The sequence below is a fragment of the Gossypium arboreum genome, chromosome 12 (assembly GCF_025698485.1).
Source record: "Gossypium arboreum isolate Shixiya-1 chromosome 12, ASM2569848v2, whole genome shotgun sequence".
NCBI lineage: Eukaryota > Viridiplantae > Streptophyta > Magnoliopsida > Malvales > Malvaceae > Gossypium > Gossypium arboreum.
Window position 1 is genome coordinate 93,965,873 of NC_069081.1, and position 17,156 is coordinate 93,983,028.

General features: G+C 31.4%; 1 pseudogene; it reads right to left on the reverse strand.

Moving 5' to 3' along the window:
* Positions 1 to 6,654: 6,654 nt before the first annotated feature.
* LOC128285463 (galactinol synthase 1-like) lies at positions 6,655 to 16,027 on the reverse strand (annotated as a pseudogene).
* Between the last annotated feature and the right edge of the window lie 1,129 nt (positions 16,028 to 17,156).

Genomic DNA, 17,156 nt, shown 5'->3' on the forward strand with positions numbered 1-17,156 from the left:
CATATTAAGGGAAACGACGCCGTTTTGGAAAAAGGGCGATTTGCCCAACGAGTCCCTTTCGTTTTACGTGCGTTTTAAATTGGGTCTTAATTCAGTTTTATTTCTTTTAAATTCATCCCGTAATTTTGCTGCACTTTCAATTTAGCCCTATATATTCATTTTTATTATTCTATATATATATATATATATATATTTTTTTTATATGTAGATATTGTTTTATTTTTAAACCTTACTTTTATGTTATGTACTATAAGATTATTTTATCATATATTATTATTATTATTTATCGTATATTTTTTTCACAAATTATTATTATTATTATCATTATTTTATATATTATTAATATATTTTTCTTGTATTATATATTTATTAATTATTTATATATATTGTCCTTACATATATACTTTCGTTATTTTATATTATATCTATTACAATTCTTATTTCCTATATATTCAAATTATATTTTATTATATAACATTTATTATTTTTATTCTATATTACTTATTATTATTTTTATATATGTTATGTATATTATATATTATCCATTATATTATTTATTATTCATTATATTATTTAAAATTTTAAAATTTATAAATTGAATTATATTTTTAACTCATATTATACACATATTAAATTATCAATTATTTATTTATTATGTATTATTTTATTTTAAAATGATATTTTATATTATGTGTTATTTTATAAATTCTTTTACATACTTTTTTTAAATTTTTTAAAAAACCAATATATTTTATCATTCTTTCATAAATATTTTTGTTATTGTGTTTTATATATTGTATAGCAAATACCATTTTAAGATTATTATTAAAATTATGTCATTATTTGTGTTACATGTATATTTTGTTAACAATAACCCATTTCATTTTATATATATCATGTGTATATGTTATTTTATATTTATTATTTGATACTATATTTCATGAACATGTCCATTGATATTGCATTATTTTTTTGTGTATCATGCATTATTCAATTATTACTTTATATGTTTGTATATTTTGTCTATCCATTTTCAATACATGCTATATATATATATATATATATATATATATATATATATTTGTATGCATATTGTTAATATTTGCCATGTATATGATTTTTATGTATCTAATGTACGATTTTATATTATTGTCACCATTCATTTAAATGCATGTATTATTTACCTACTACCATAATATGTTACTATGTATAATTTATAATACAATACAATTCCTCATGCATCATTTTTTAAAAAAAACAAGGCCCAAAGTTTTCAAAAATATAAAGGCAATGCTTGGTGTTCGGAAATTTCAAGAAAGTAGTGCCCTAACTTATTGGGTTGCGACTTTTCTCGTTAAGTTCGAATAATCAAGTACCCTTCTTAGTTTTCAAAGGTTTTCAAAATGTGAGCAACTGTCTTGGAATTGCAAAGCAATATGTCCTAACTTATTGGATGTAGCGTTTTGTTATTACGAGATAGGGATTTCTAAAAAGCTAACTTAGTGTCAATACTTTGATACGGGTGAACTCTAATTTTAAAAAAAAAATCAAAATATTTAAAAGAGGACTACATCTTAAAATTTTTGAATTTTCAACATTAAAGACACTTGATAATCAATTAGATACCAATTTTTGGGCGTTATGAGGGTGCTAACCCTTCCTCGAACGTAACCGACTCCCGAACCCGTTCTTCTATTTCGTAGACCAAAACTAATGATTTTAAAACAAAATGTTTTAAAGGTGATCCAATCACACTTAAAAAGATTAGTGGCGACTCCCATTTTCGTTTTTCTTAAAGTCGATTCTCATTTTCCAAAACTCGATTTAAAAATGGTTTCGACACAAGTTTTCCAAAAATCCAAATAAGAAAAGAAAGAACTACGTCGTTTTGATATATGTTTACCTTTTCTAAAGTTAAAAGTCAAAACCATTAAGTTAAATTATGTCATTTTTGACAAATATTTACTTATCAAGTTAAAAGACAAAACCATTATATTGTTTATGTAGTTAAATAATCTTGTACTTCATCTACTAGTTAAATAACCAGTCTATGGAAACGTAAAATTGAGTATAAATAATAGGATTTGTTAACTCGACTCTACTTGACTCGAAATTTTTTGACTCGATTCGATTCGATTTGAAAAAAAATCAAATTGAGTTTGGTTACTAAAATAGGATTCGTCAACTCGACTAATTCAAAATTTTTTGACTCGATTCGACTCGACTCGGTCGAATACTCACCCCTCTTCATTGGTATGGTATTGATTACTTGCCTATGACTCCACCTTAGTTGAAAAAATATAAAAAAAATTATTAGAGAAAATAATATATTTATAAAGTTATTTACATGATTTAAAATTTCAAATATATAAAAAATTATTTATATTTTTTTCCATTTAATAATCACTATATGCAATTAATTAACCACTTTTTAATTTACTATTATTAATTTTTTCACTCAATTTTGTGTGTGTTTATTGGTCTTTTTTCTTTTAAGGGGCAGGGGTTGTTGAGGCATTATTTCATAATAGATGTCACTTCATGACTTGAATACAAATTTTTTGTCACTCCATTTGTGGTTTAGTTAACTAACATGATCTAGTTAAATTAGATCTACTTTTTATTATCTATTAGAGAGTATTGAGGGGTAAATGTTGGAAGAGTCTAAGTTGGTGGTTCACACAAAGGGTTGAGAGTTGCAAATGTTGTTTGAAATGGAGGAAAAGGGGAGGCTATAGCAAGTTGGTTGTGTTGTGATCGTCCCTTGTCATGGAGCTTAGATAGGTACTTATGGGATACATTTGTAGGCCATGTGGCTTCTCTTGATTGGTTGGTCATTATTTGGTATATGTCTATCCTTAAGTTAGCTATGTAGCTTGATGTGATAGAGTTGTAGGTATGTTAATAGTGGGTGATATAGGTTTGGTCAGGGTGGTTGAACTTGCGTGGCCCTAGTCTTAGCAAGGCACGGTACTTGACAATGTAGTCTACATAGTGAAGTATGTGTAACAATTACCTCCCGATCGAAAGGAATGTTATAAAGTGACTTCACTTAAGGTCAAGGGATTGGCGAGGTGTCTTGCTTATGTGGCGCAAAAAGGGATGATATTGCATTGAAAATATTTAAATTTGATTTTTGGAGATTGTAAGTTTTGGCTTAATAGCATGGTATGATTTATAGAAGGGTGCGTTAACCATTACCTAGGTTGTGCACGTCATAAGTATCATGACATGTTATAGCCTATATGAAAATTGGTTGTTGTTATTGCCTTTGGAGGAACATGCATTGATGGTGCAGAAACATGCATTATGGAGTAGTGGGGGAGCATTAGGTTTCTTTTAAAAATAAGGAGTTTCTCCTACTCCTTCACTCACTTAACAAATTTAGTGATTTCTTCTAAAATTATCTTTTGAATTCTTTGCTTCTTCTTACGAATTTTATTTTTGCTTTAATTTTTCTTTTTGTTTGTGGCTTGAAGCTATTTGATGCTTCTTGTTTGGGTTGCTTGCAATGTTTGTGTTATATGATTTCTTTGTTACTTTTGTTTTGCTTTTTTTTTTTGTTTTGCTCAAATTATCCTCATGGTCGGCATAAGCAAAATTGTTTGGGAAGGGTAAGGGTGCTGCAAGGAAGAAGAAGAGGAAGGGGAGGGGAAGAAAAGGTCTATAAATATCTTTGTTAGTAGCGACATCTTCAAGTACATGACAACTAAAGAAGAGATGGAAGTAATATTGGAGTGTTGAGACCTTCAACTAAACAATCACAAGTTTGAGTTTTCAATTACCAGTGGGGAGAATTTATTGAGTGTAGTATTTAGACCAAGTGGCAATAAGGGGTAGGCTATTTTTAAAGCCATTTTATGATTTTGGAGCTAGTTTTAATCTCCATCGTACCCTTTTTTAGTTGAAGTGTTGAACTTCTATGATTTTGCACCTAGACAATTAGTGGGAACATGATGGTGGATCTTCATAGAGTACTTCATTGACCCTAAAAAATGAGTGGAAGAGCTTTTGCTTTTTTTTTTTGAAATGTCTATATTCTATCTTTAGCCAGTGACAAATATTTGAAGGTATTCATTTTTTTCATGATGTGGAAGGGTAAGAATGTCATGTTGGACAACATAGGTGAGAGCATAAGTTTGCAAAGCAACTCAATTTTTTGGTAAGGTGTTCATATTTTGTTTATGTGTATGTAGGTTTTTGCTAGTGTTGTTGAAATTTATTGTGATAAATGTGAGAGCCTTTAGAAGAATGTATAAGATCTTTATCCTAAGTCTTACTTTAGATGGAAAAGGAATATATGTACCTATTTCGGACAATTACTTTGACTATGATGAATATATAAAGGTTCACGATCTCAACTATGAGAGGTCATCTTTTAGCTCAAGTTCTAGTGTGTTTAGGAATCATATGTTTTCTTTCTCAAATTAAAATTACAATAATTTTTTTGTGTGTTTTATAGGTAGCGAATTGTCAATGAGAAAATGGTGGAGATACCCATAACCTTTTTAACAAATGAATCAACAAAATTTGTGGCCACGATTATGCCAGACATAACTATAACAATAACAATTATGCTAGCACCAATTGCGTTGAATCTTGGTGTGTTTGTGCAAGGGTTGATGGTGAATGTTATTAACATAGGTCTCCATTTAGGTGAATGTTGAGGTTCAGATTGGCAATAAAGATCAGATTATGTTATTATTGTGCTCTTTATCCCATTCATACAAGTCTTTCAGGGAGACCCTGATTTATGGCAGAGATAAACTCTCCTTCGAGGATATGAAGGGTCATTTATTAAGTAAAGACAATGACAATGAGTTTGGTCTGGATAACAAGCCAGATAGGCAAGCCTTGATTTTGGTAGTATCAAGGAAGCGACATAAAAGATGTCGCTATTGTAAGAAGTTAGGTCACGTCAAGACAGATTGTTACAAACTGTGAAATAAAAGGGTTGTTGAGAGCAACGAGGAAGATTTAGCTGGTGCTAATTTGGATGATGACAAGGGTGATGATTTCTTGTTGGTGTCAAAAAGTGAAAGCTCCGAGCTTACATCCGAGTGGATCCTAGATTCGGGGTGTTCTTTTCACATGTGTCCCAACAAGGACTGGTTCTCCATATACAATTTAATTAAAGGTGGAGTTGTGCGCATGAGGAATGATTCACCCAGTAAGGTAATTGGTATTGGTACTGCTCAGATAAGGATGTACGACGGGACAATTAGGACACTGTCAGACGTCAAGTATGCACCCGATGTAAAGAAAAATCTCATCTCCTTGGGAAATTTGGACTCGAAGGGTTGTAGAATTAACACCAAATCAAGTGACATTAATAACTTATGGGGATCTTGTTTTGATTAAAGGTATGTTCAGGAAGGATCAATGGTGACCGGTGAAACAGAATATCCTTCGTCTATTAAGGAGTCAAAGTCTACTCATTTGAAGCGTAGGCAACTTGGCCATAGAGGGAAAAAAGTATGACCATTTCAAATAAGAGAAGTTCTCTTTTGGGTGCAGATTTTGAGAAAATAGGGCACTACGTTCATGGTAATCAGAATCAAGTCAGTTTTGATTTGGTAGTGCACAAGTCAAAGACTAGAAGTCTTCCAACTTCAAAGTTCAAACACAGATTCGACTTAGTTAATATCCTGTATAGTTCGAGATAGGCCCATGACGGGCTTTGGGAAAGAAGGCATTATGGAAATACGAGTCAAGGTAGAGATTTGTGGAGTATTCCTCGCATTTCGATCAAATTTAGGCATAAACAAAGAGCAACGTCACGACGACGAAACATGGGAGAAGTAGAAACGACGTCGCGACGACACGATAGGGGACGTCACAACGTGGTAAAGTGTCTTGCAATTTTCTTGGTTTTCTTCTCCTAGTTAAACTCTAAGTATTTGTTTCAGTCGAACTCTGATTAGTGTAGATTATTTTAAAGATTATTTAACCTACATATTTAACCTATAAATAAAGGCTTTTACAACCCTAGAAAGATTAATCCATTACACATTTAGGTAGTAGCTTTTATTGATTTTTCAGGAATTTTGTGTTTACGTTTTGAAGGGTTCTTATTTTCGAGTTTAGTTTTATTTCCATCTTTGTACTCTTCGTTTTTGCCGTTATAGTGAAATTATCTTTACCCGTGATTTTTTTATCATCTTTAGAGGGGTTTTTTACGTAAAATATTTGTGTTCGATCTTTTCAATCAATATTTTACTTGTTCGTTGCTTAATCGAGTTTATCCCCAACATATATCATCCCAATTAATTTTTTTCAAATTAGGTGCACTTGTCTATTTAACGATTAAGACTCAGGGATGGTATCAAAGGTCGACAAGGTCTAGCTTCATAAAATGAAAGTTTTCACTTTTAATTCTTTAAAACTTTATATATAGTAAAATTACATTTTAACCTCCCAAAAATGATAAAATTTTAATTTAATTATATAAAATATAAAATATAAGTTATTAAAGCGATAAAATTATATTTTAACTCTCATAAAATATAAAGCTTAACTCCTACATCCCAAAACTTTTATAACTTCATCCCAACTGAAACTAGTCATATTCGAGTCAGTCCCAACAATAAATTGTTCCATGGTTTCTATCACCGGCCATAAACAACAAAAAGAAATTAACACCAAAATGGATAATTTTACCATGTGCTAAAAAAAAAGCATATTTTATTTATTATTGATATAGGGTTAAAATTTTTTGTATAAGTTACAAATTTTGGTAAATAACAACCGCTCTGGTAAAACTCAGAAGCTTTCATTCCTTGAAAAAAAAAGGGGGGGGTATTCTCCCTTTTTTTACTGTATTTTTTTTACAACATCTATAAGAAGTTGCTTTTTTTTTTTTTCGTTTTAACCCTCTCTTTGTAGTTTTTTATTTATTGTTCTAAAAAGAGAGCTATCCAAGTTTTTCTAAGCGGCTGATGGTGCCGTCACGTCTTTAACTTGGCCAACTTCTGAGAATTCTGCCGCCATTAACAACGGTTGCAAATTCGCCGGTTCTGCCTTCCCTTCACTATTACTTGGTTTTTTATAGGTGGTGAGGTTGGGTTCGAAGATGAACATGCTTGCGTTGAAGTATAGGGAAGGGGGCTGTTGACCCATCTCGTCAGGTCATTTGATATTGTCGGGACATTGTTGACAGTAATCGAAGTTGTATTGTGGGGTGTGGCTTCTTGTTTGTTCTCACAAAAACAGTCCATCACTGCGTAGAAATGCCCGTTTCGCAAATCAAATAAGTGATCTATGTTGTCATATAATTGTATGTCGCCGTCCAGGTATAGCATTTTACTATACTCCACGAACTGCAACAAAAAAAAAAAGAAGGTAAATTTATACTGTGATCCCTTTAAAAAATCGTAAAGTTACATTCTAATATAAAGGTAAAAACATTTCTATGATACTTCTATATGTCGATATTAAGCAAATTAGTTCGGTATTAAAAATTAAAATAATTTAATCTTTGTCAATTTAAAAATGAGCAGCTAAAATAATTAAGCATGTCAATTATTTTTTTTTCAATTTACATAATTTTAATTGATATAATCAATGACAGATCTTGAGAGTAAGTTTAGAGACCTAATTAATATTTTCAAAAATTTTACAATTTAATGAGTTTTTTAAAAAATTGGGAATCAAATTAAATTCTTTTAAAAATTTAAATTAATGAGAATTTCCAATCATTTTAAAAAATTTAAAATTAAAATTAATGAGAATTTCCAAAATTTTATAAGAACTTAATTAATAATCTTCAAAAAATTTGAGGAGCCTTCAAAAATTTCTAAAGAGAAATGAAATTTAAAAATAAAAAATTTGGGTTGGGGAAAGGACTCCTAAGCCACCATTAATGCAAACAATTTCTTCTTGATTCTAAATTAAATTAGGTGTAATATTTTAATAAAATCTAAATAATTCAAAAAGAATCTACATAAAATATATAAATGGACAACAATATGTAAATTTTAAAATTTAAATTTATTACTATACCAATTAAAATCATATAAATTTGATAAAATAATTTATTGTTGTGATTAATTATCAATTTGGACTAATTTACTTAATATGAAAATTGAGAGGACGAAAGAGATACTTTCACCTAATATGAGCTATAAATTAAAGTACCTCCCAAAGACAGAGCTTAGAATAGTTAATGACGTAATAAGCCATGGCGAACTGAGTCTGATTCACCGGCGGGTAAACGGGTTGATATACAACCCTGGTTCTCAAGAATCAGCCTATGCTCCCCAGACCACCAATGGCGATTTGACTTTCCTCAACCCTTTGCCTAATGCTACTACGCCTTACAACAAGAAGTTCAGGAGCCATTGAAATTGTTGCTTTTCTTGTTTGAAAACTTGCGAAGTAAAGCGTTGGCTGGGGAGAAAGATAAAGATATATAAGGCTAAAATTCAAGAGGAAGGAAGCAGTTTCTGCTTTGATTTCTTCGTTAAATCTTTCCTTGAGTTTTTACGAATGGTACGAGGTGTTTATATAGAACACTGTAATGAAGGGGGGGTGTTCATCGAGTTCCGATTGCGGGTGTTGGCCGTACACGTGTCTTTCAAGATGATCGGACGGCGGAAGTATTGGTGCAGAGAAGGTTCCGGTGAGGCACACATATGTTTAATTGTTGGAATATGGTAGACGTTAGAAGGTGTTTATTTTTAGCTAGTTTGTTAATGATTTTAAATGGGTGGTGTGTGTTATTATGTGTAAGCTTAATTTCGTACTTAATATTTAGGGTTAATTCTATTTAAAGTTACTAAACTATTAATAAATATATGTTTCAAAAAGTTACAAAATTATCACTAGACGACTTGAAAGTTTCCATTTAAGTCACTGGGTTATTAAAATCGTTATTGTATGGTCTTCCATGTTTGCACTGCATGCACCAATTAAAAACTCTTTTTGCCCCTTCTCTTCTATAGTTAATTTTTTTTTTAATAAAACAACATTGAACGCCACCAATTCAAAACCCAAACAACTTTCTTCTCCAATCTCCAACATTGACCGTCATCGACTTGGATCTAATGTATATCCTTTTACTTGTTGATGGGGAATGAACCACCTTACCAATTATCGAATTGTCGCTTGGAGCTCGTTAGTTGGATTTTAAAAAAAAAACTTAACAACCTAGTGACTTGAATAAAAACATTTGAATAGTTCAATGATTATTTTATAATTTTTTGAAGTTGAGTGACCAAAACATAAACGTACTAATAGTTTAGTGACCTTGAGTGTAATTTACTCTATTTTTATATATTTTTTAACATTAATCTCATTATAGTTCTTATCATATCTTTTTTTTTTATACAATGTCTAGAACTACCCATATCCCTCTCCAACCCTTAAATAGGAGGATAATGCATTTCAATGCACTCGAACACACGTCCTCCTACACTGGCAACAATGTCAATAACAATCGAGTTAAGACTCAATCGACCTTAATTTTTATACATAGGCATAATAAACTAATTCCATAATTCAACCTTGTAAAAAAAACCATAATTAAACTTTAAAAAGTATAAAGATTAAAATCGTTCAAATTAGACTATAAACACTAAATTCGCAACTTATGTGTACTATAAGGATTATAATTACATGTGATTTGAAATATGATCATCAAATTTGGTCTAAATTCATTTATATTTGTAAGAATTATCCATATTTTTAACTTCTAAAATAAATTATACTATTTGTAATTTACTATTTAATAATTATATATATATTTTCATTAAAATTTTAAAATAAAAATATAATTTTAATATTTACATATTATATTATATATTTATTTTGGGTGAAGTACAAAATGGTCACTAAAGTATTGCCAGCGTTTTGTTTTGGTCATTGAACTTTTAACTTTTTTTTTCTATTTTTATCACTAAACTACTTAAAATCAAATTTTTTTTGTCACCAAACATTAATGAAATTTGAAGAAACTAGATGTGGGTTTTTTTATTGGTCTAATAACAAGTTTAGCTCTTTAATGTTTACACATTCTATCAATTTAATCTTAAATATAAAAAAAATCAACAAATTTAGCCCTCAATGTTTACAAAATTTGTTATTTAGTTCAAATTCTAATAAATTCAATAAATTTAGCTCTCAACATTTACAAAAATAAAAATAATTATTTTTAAAAATTTTGTAATTCTTTTAAAATTTACAAAATGATAATTTTGTTGGATCTAGTACCGTAAGTGTCGTATATTTGTTTGTATAATTATATTTTTTCGGATAGATTGATTTAATAAAATTATTCATTAATTGCATAAATTCCCTTTTGTATATTGTCCTCAATGGTTATTGCATGCAAAGCAAAATGGAACCAAATATTAGCTCATTGATTATCTAATGTTTAATTAATACTAAGCGGTATTATGTGGCTGGATCGTAATACGGAAAGACAACTTATATTAGTAGATGAACCTAAACATGTCTTTAGTCTAACTGGAAATGAACAAACCAATTGAAAAACTAATATATCATCTGTCAAGTCCAATTTGGGAGATGCTTTGTCTTAAGCATTAGAGCGGATGGCTCCCAGAAGATAGAAATATAAATGTGACTGACTGGACTATCAATACATGGGATATGACCTAAGTAGGATAGATTTTGGATCTGTTTATGAATTTATTCACTTGTGACGTTTATAGTGTGACATCCCTCAATCCTAAGTGGATGATGGACTATGTATGCATGACTTGTATACATTTATGTAAGTAAAAGCCTAAGTTCAAATAAATAAGGAACCGAAAGCTGGTGCGTTTGGTATATGACTTCTGTAGTATGTAGCATCATTCACAATAATAGAATTCATAGCCCAAGAAATGGGTAAATGATATCCTCTCATTGACGTTACATGATAGATGAAAAGCAAATGTGGTCATAGGTTATTTGTCTTTGTGATAAATGACTTAATTACTATTTGATAATAATTGATTTTTCATGAAGAAAAATGTAATAGTTACCATGAGATAAAATATTGAGGGCTAATTGAGGAGTTTTTGTAATGGTATGTAATTGGGGAGAGCTCAGTCACGACACTATAGTCGAATGACTTCGTGACTAAATGCGTTTATATGTTTTTTTATTGAAATAATACAAAAAATAAAATTCATAACTGAAATAGCATGCCCATGAGATTATTTACCAAAATGGAATGTTTGCTACAGTGTTTTGCTAGTGCCGCTTGACAAATTGGCGACACTGGACTGAGATGTGATGATATAAAATATTCAAGGACTTGATATGCAAAATTTCCATTTTGAGTGACTGCTGAAAAAAAGTGAAAGGGTGTCGCCTGACAGTGTAACGTCACCAAATCTTAAATGTGGCTAATTGCCTTGTAAACCCTCATTATTTATTTTCTTTTTATTCCCCTTCAACTCATTACATTGTGTTTAAATAAGCCTTTAACCTATTTTTGTAGTTAAATAAGCTCTTAACCTATGATTTTTACTCATAAAAGCCCTTTATTTTAATATTAAAGTAAATATATTTTGAATTTCAACCTCTTATCTTAATTTCTTGTTGATGCAATAAAAATTATATACACTTTAACATCAACATAAAATCTAAAAAAGTAATCAAAATTTTCAAAAGAATAGTTAAGAATGTGTAACACCCCTATGCCCGTAACCGTCGCCAGAGTAGGATCACAAGGCATTACGAAAACAACTCAACTTTAGAACATTTCACATACATATAAATAAGAAATTAACTCAGCCCCAATATAATCAAATATTCATATCTAACAACCAAAATCCAATAAGCAATATACTAGAGTATGCGCATATATATAAATATATATAGTCAAGATCTCATAGAATAGCATCATGCAAATATAAATCTTACTATTCATTTGGTATAAACCTTACCCTTAGCCGATCTGCTTGAGCATAAGATTCATTCATTCACAAATAGTACTTCAACTAATAAAAACATTTGTAAGTCTTATTATTATAGAACTTAATTAACCGAGCTTACCAAGTATAAAAATCCTTTCACATTTAAACTAAAAAAAAAACCAACATTCAAACCATTATACAAACCTCAAGGAAGCACTTTCAATTTCTAATATGATTTACTAAACATACAAAGGTACTTTGCTTATATAAATATAACATATCATCCATATCATAAATACGCATGCTAGTTAACAAGATTTTAACATTATAAGATCATAAAACTAGATCATGTGCCATTTTCGCATGGCTCATCAAAATGATAATTACATCATTCAAAATACAAAACTCATCTTTGTCTATCCTATACATGCCACATTTTAAACTTAAAGCTTCTTTAAAGATACCAAAATGATGAAGATAAGTGTGATGACTTCAGTGATAGTCCCGAGCTCACAACGAATCCAAAATCTAAATAAAGATGAACAAACAATTCCAATGAGATAATACTCAGTAAGTCATAAGCAATTTAATAAATAAATCACAACAGAACTTCATTTAAATCTAATTTGTCTACATTATTCATTCATGATACCATATACCCCATACTCTTATTTCTTCTTCCAAAACATTATACATATAAATTCCATACACATTTCACTTTCTTAATTGCCTATGATGGTAATCAGTGTTCTATTTCATACCCTACTACGATCATATTCCCTTATTCATTTCACACACATAGTGCCCCCCCCACAACCGATCTCGCACACATAGTGCTCGGTTAATAAATTTGCATGCATAGTGCATATATTCATTCACACACATAGTGCTAGCTTTTCCATAGGCACATATAGTGCTGCCCATTCGCACACATAGTGCCCCTTTCATTCATGTATATACGTACACATAGTACAACAAAAATAAAATAAATAAAATAAAAAAATAGTCTATCAATTCAATGCCATCGGCTCAATAATACATTATCTATTCGACATTTCTCCACATATAGAATTTACATCTCATGAGCTATGTGTACTCTAGGCATACATAGTAATCTAAGTCTTAATTGCTTAGAACTTACCTTATTGTCGAACAAACAGCTCTGATCGACTACTCAACAGCCTTCGCTTTCCCCTTATCCGAACTTGGCTCTCTTTGATCTTGAGCTTAATTAAACAAATAAACTAATTCAATCATCTTATCAATTCATCATAATCCAAATTCTATTAATTTCAAACATATATATCATACGGCACTTTCATCATTGATGAATTAAACACATAACATGACTGACTGCACATAGTTCTTAAATTCGATTAGCTTGTCATAACATTTTCATATTAACATCACACCAAACCTAGATTGGACATTCATTTAATTGTAGTCAAGCAAATTAAATTTCTCTTCCCACTATCACATACCCGGCAACTCAATTCTTTTCATGTCAAATACATTTAACTAAACCATGTCTTAATATCAAGTGCATTCGGTAATGACACAACCCAACTTACCTCAACATTTTATCTCTCATACCTTAACTGAATACTCTCTAGAGTATTTCAATCCTCCCAATTAAATCCAAGAGCTTAAAATTTACCTAATTGAGTTTGTCTATGTTTATCTTATTATTTAACTAAAACAATAATTAAATTTATCTCAAATACTCCATGACCGAATGTATATATATATATATATATATATAACTCAATAACAACAAATTATTAACCTCCCAATTCAAGTCCACATTCGCATCCATAAAACACTTATTAACAATTAAATTATTTATTTCCAAAAAAAATTAAACATAATTTCACCTTACTCCATAATAGCCGATTAAGATTTTTGTCCATATTAACCATTCATAGAAATTTTTACTTAGTTCATACACATCTATAACCATTTCTAATCACATAACTTCAAAACAACAACAATTTAACATATAGGAAACATAACCGAATGCTTCATGCATCACAAATTCAAAAATTAGCACATGGGTCATGTTAAGAGCATCAAAACCAACTTAATTCCACAAAAAAAAAAATTCAAAAGAATCACATGAAATCATACCTTAATCTATACATTCACCATACCTTAATCTTTTCTTTATGGTTTCGAAAAAATGGAAGAAAGGATGGGTGGAACTTTGTTTTTATCACCCTTTTCTATTATAAATTCATTATTTCACAATATAAAACTATTATAATAAAATGCTTATTTCTTTATTTAATATATAATTTCCACTAACTAAAATAATGATATGAAAACACATGATTGCATGCATGTGTTGACCGGCCATTTACATTCAAAATGGTCCATTTGACATGCAAGTCCCCTATAATACTAAAACATATAATATTTGGCCACTGCACATTTGCCTATCACATTTTCAAGGTTTCTCAAACAAGTCCTTTTTAACTAATTTCACATCCAAATGACAGAAATCAAAACACGATATTTTCACACATGACATTTCACATATAAGAAACATAGAATATAACATTCAATTATTTTCAGGACTCGATTTTGTGGTCCCGAAACTACTTTTCGACTAGGGTTAAAATAGAGCTGTCACAATTCTCCCCCCTTAGGGATTTTCATCCCCGAAAATCTTACCAGTGAAAAGGTCAGGGTAACGTTCTTTCATTGAATCTTCAAGCTCCCAAGTCTCTTCCTCAACTCTGTGTTTGAGCCACAACACTTTAACTAACGAAATTTTCTTATTCCGTAATTCTTTCACCTCGTGAGCCAAAATACGAACCGATTCTTCCTCATAACTCAAATCAGGCTGAATTTCAATTTCTGACAGACTAATCACATTTGAGGGATCGGATCTATAATGACGGAGCATTGAAACATGAAAAACATCGTGAATCTTTTCAAGTTCAGGTGGCAAAGTCAATCTATAAGCAACCGGCCCAATCCGTTCTGTAATTTCGTACGGTCCAATAAATCTCGGGCTCAATTTGCCTTTACGGTCAAATCTGAGTACCTTTTTCCATGGTGAAACTTTAAGAAACACTTTGTCCTCAATCTGGTATTCTATGTCTTTTCGTTTCAAATCTGCATAAATTTCTGTCGATCCGATGCTGCTTTCAAACTATCACAAGTTACTTTCACTTTCTGTTCGGCCTATTAGATCAAATCTACCCCGTATATCTTTTTCTCACTGAGCTCGGTCCAGAATAATGGTGTACGGCATTTACGACCGTACAAAGCCTCGTATGGTGCCATCTTGATACTCGATTAAAAACTATTATTGTATGCGAATTCAATCAAAGACAAGTATCGCTCCCACGTGCCACAAAACTCAAGAATGCAACATCTTAACATATCCTCAAGTATCTGAATAACTCGCTCGGATTGCCGTCTGTCTGGGGATGAAAAGCAGTGTTAAAATGCAGCTTGGTATCCAAAGCATCTTGCAATTTCTTCCAGAATCGCGATGTAAATCTGGGATCTCTATCCGAAACAATAGAAACCGGCACCCTGTGCAATTTCACAATCTGAGAAACATACAATTCCACTAACTTATCTAATGAAAAGTCTGTACGAATAGGGATAAAGTAAGATGACTTTGTCAATCTGTCAACAATAACCCATATTGCATCTTTCTTGTTCGATGTCAACAGAAGACCGGATATGAAATCCATCGTGACACGATCCCATTTCCACTCGGGTATCATGATCGGCTGTAGCAAACCCGAAGACACCTGATGTTCAGCTTTCACTTGTTGGCATAACAAGTATTTAGAAACAAAGTCAGATATGTCTCGTTTCATACCGTGCCACCAATACTGACATTTCAGGTCATTGTACATTTTCGTGCTACCTAGATGAACTAACATTCGGTTGTTATGAACTTCATTCAAAATCGTCGAAATAAGCTCTGAATTTCTCGGAATACACAATCTATTTCGAAATCTCAAAAAATCATCATCATCAATCCAAAACTCTAAATCTTCATTCAAATTACACTGTGCTCGTTTTGCTACCACATCATTATCAACTTTCTGAGCCTCCCGGATTTGATGTATCAATGTTGGTTTCGTTTTTAGTTCCGCTATTAATGCATCATCAGCGGACATAGACAAATGTACATTCATCGCTCGCAAAGCAAACACTGATTTTCGGCTAAGGGCATCAACAACCACATTAGCTTTTCTCGGATTATAATCAATGATAAGCTTGTAATCTTTCAGTAGTTCAAGCCATCGCCGTTGTCTCAAATTCAAGTCTTTTTGAGTCATCAAGTATTTGAGGCTTTTATGATCGGAATAGACGTGACATTTCTCTCCGAATAAATAGTGACGCCAAATTTTTAGAGCGAACATAATAGCAGCTAACTCGAGATCATGCGTCGGATAATTTCGTTCATGAAGCTTTAACTGTCTCGAGGCATAAGCGACAACTTTACCCTCTTGCATCAAAACGCATCCCAAACCGTTCAATGAGGCATCACTATAAACCATAAATTCTTTACCGGATTCTAGCTGAATTAATACTGGAGCTTCCGTCAAGAGAGTTTTTAGCTGGTCGAAACTTTTCTGACACTTTTCAGACCACTCAAATTTGAAATCCTTTTGAAGCAGCTTTGTCAACGGTGATGCTAACATCGAGAAACCTTTTACAAATCGTCGGTAATACCCAGCAAGCCCCAAAAAGCTCCGAACTTCAGAAACATTCTTAGAGGCTTCCAATCTAGTATAGCTAAAATTTTACTTGAATCAACCTGTATACCCAATGCGGATACAACATGCCCCAAAAACCTAACCTCGCGCAACCAGAACTCACATTTACTAAACTTCGCGTACAACTGATTATCACACAAAATCTGTAGTACAAGCCTCAAGTGTTCGGCATGTTCATTCTAATCGCGAGAATAAATCAAAATGTCATCTATGAATACGACCACAAACCGATCCAAATACTGTCTGAACACCCGATTCATCAAATTCATGAAAACCGCAGGGGAATTAGTGAGCCCAAACGGCATCACTAAGAACTCATAGTGTCCATATCTCGTTTTGATAGCAGTCTTAGGCACATCCGAGTCTCTGACTCTCAACTGATAATAGCCAGATCGTAGATCGATCTTTGAAAATACTGAAGCTCCCTTTAGCTGATCAAATAAATCATCAATTTGCGACAACGAATATTTATTCTTTATAGTCACCTTGTTCAGTTATCGATAGTCAATACACATTATCATAGTTCTGTCTTTCTTTTTCACAA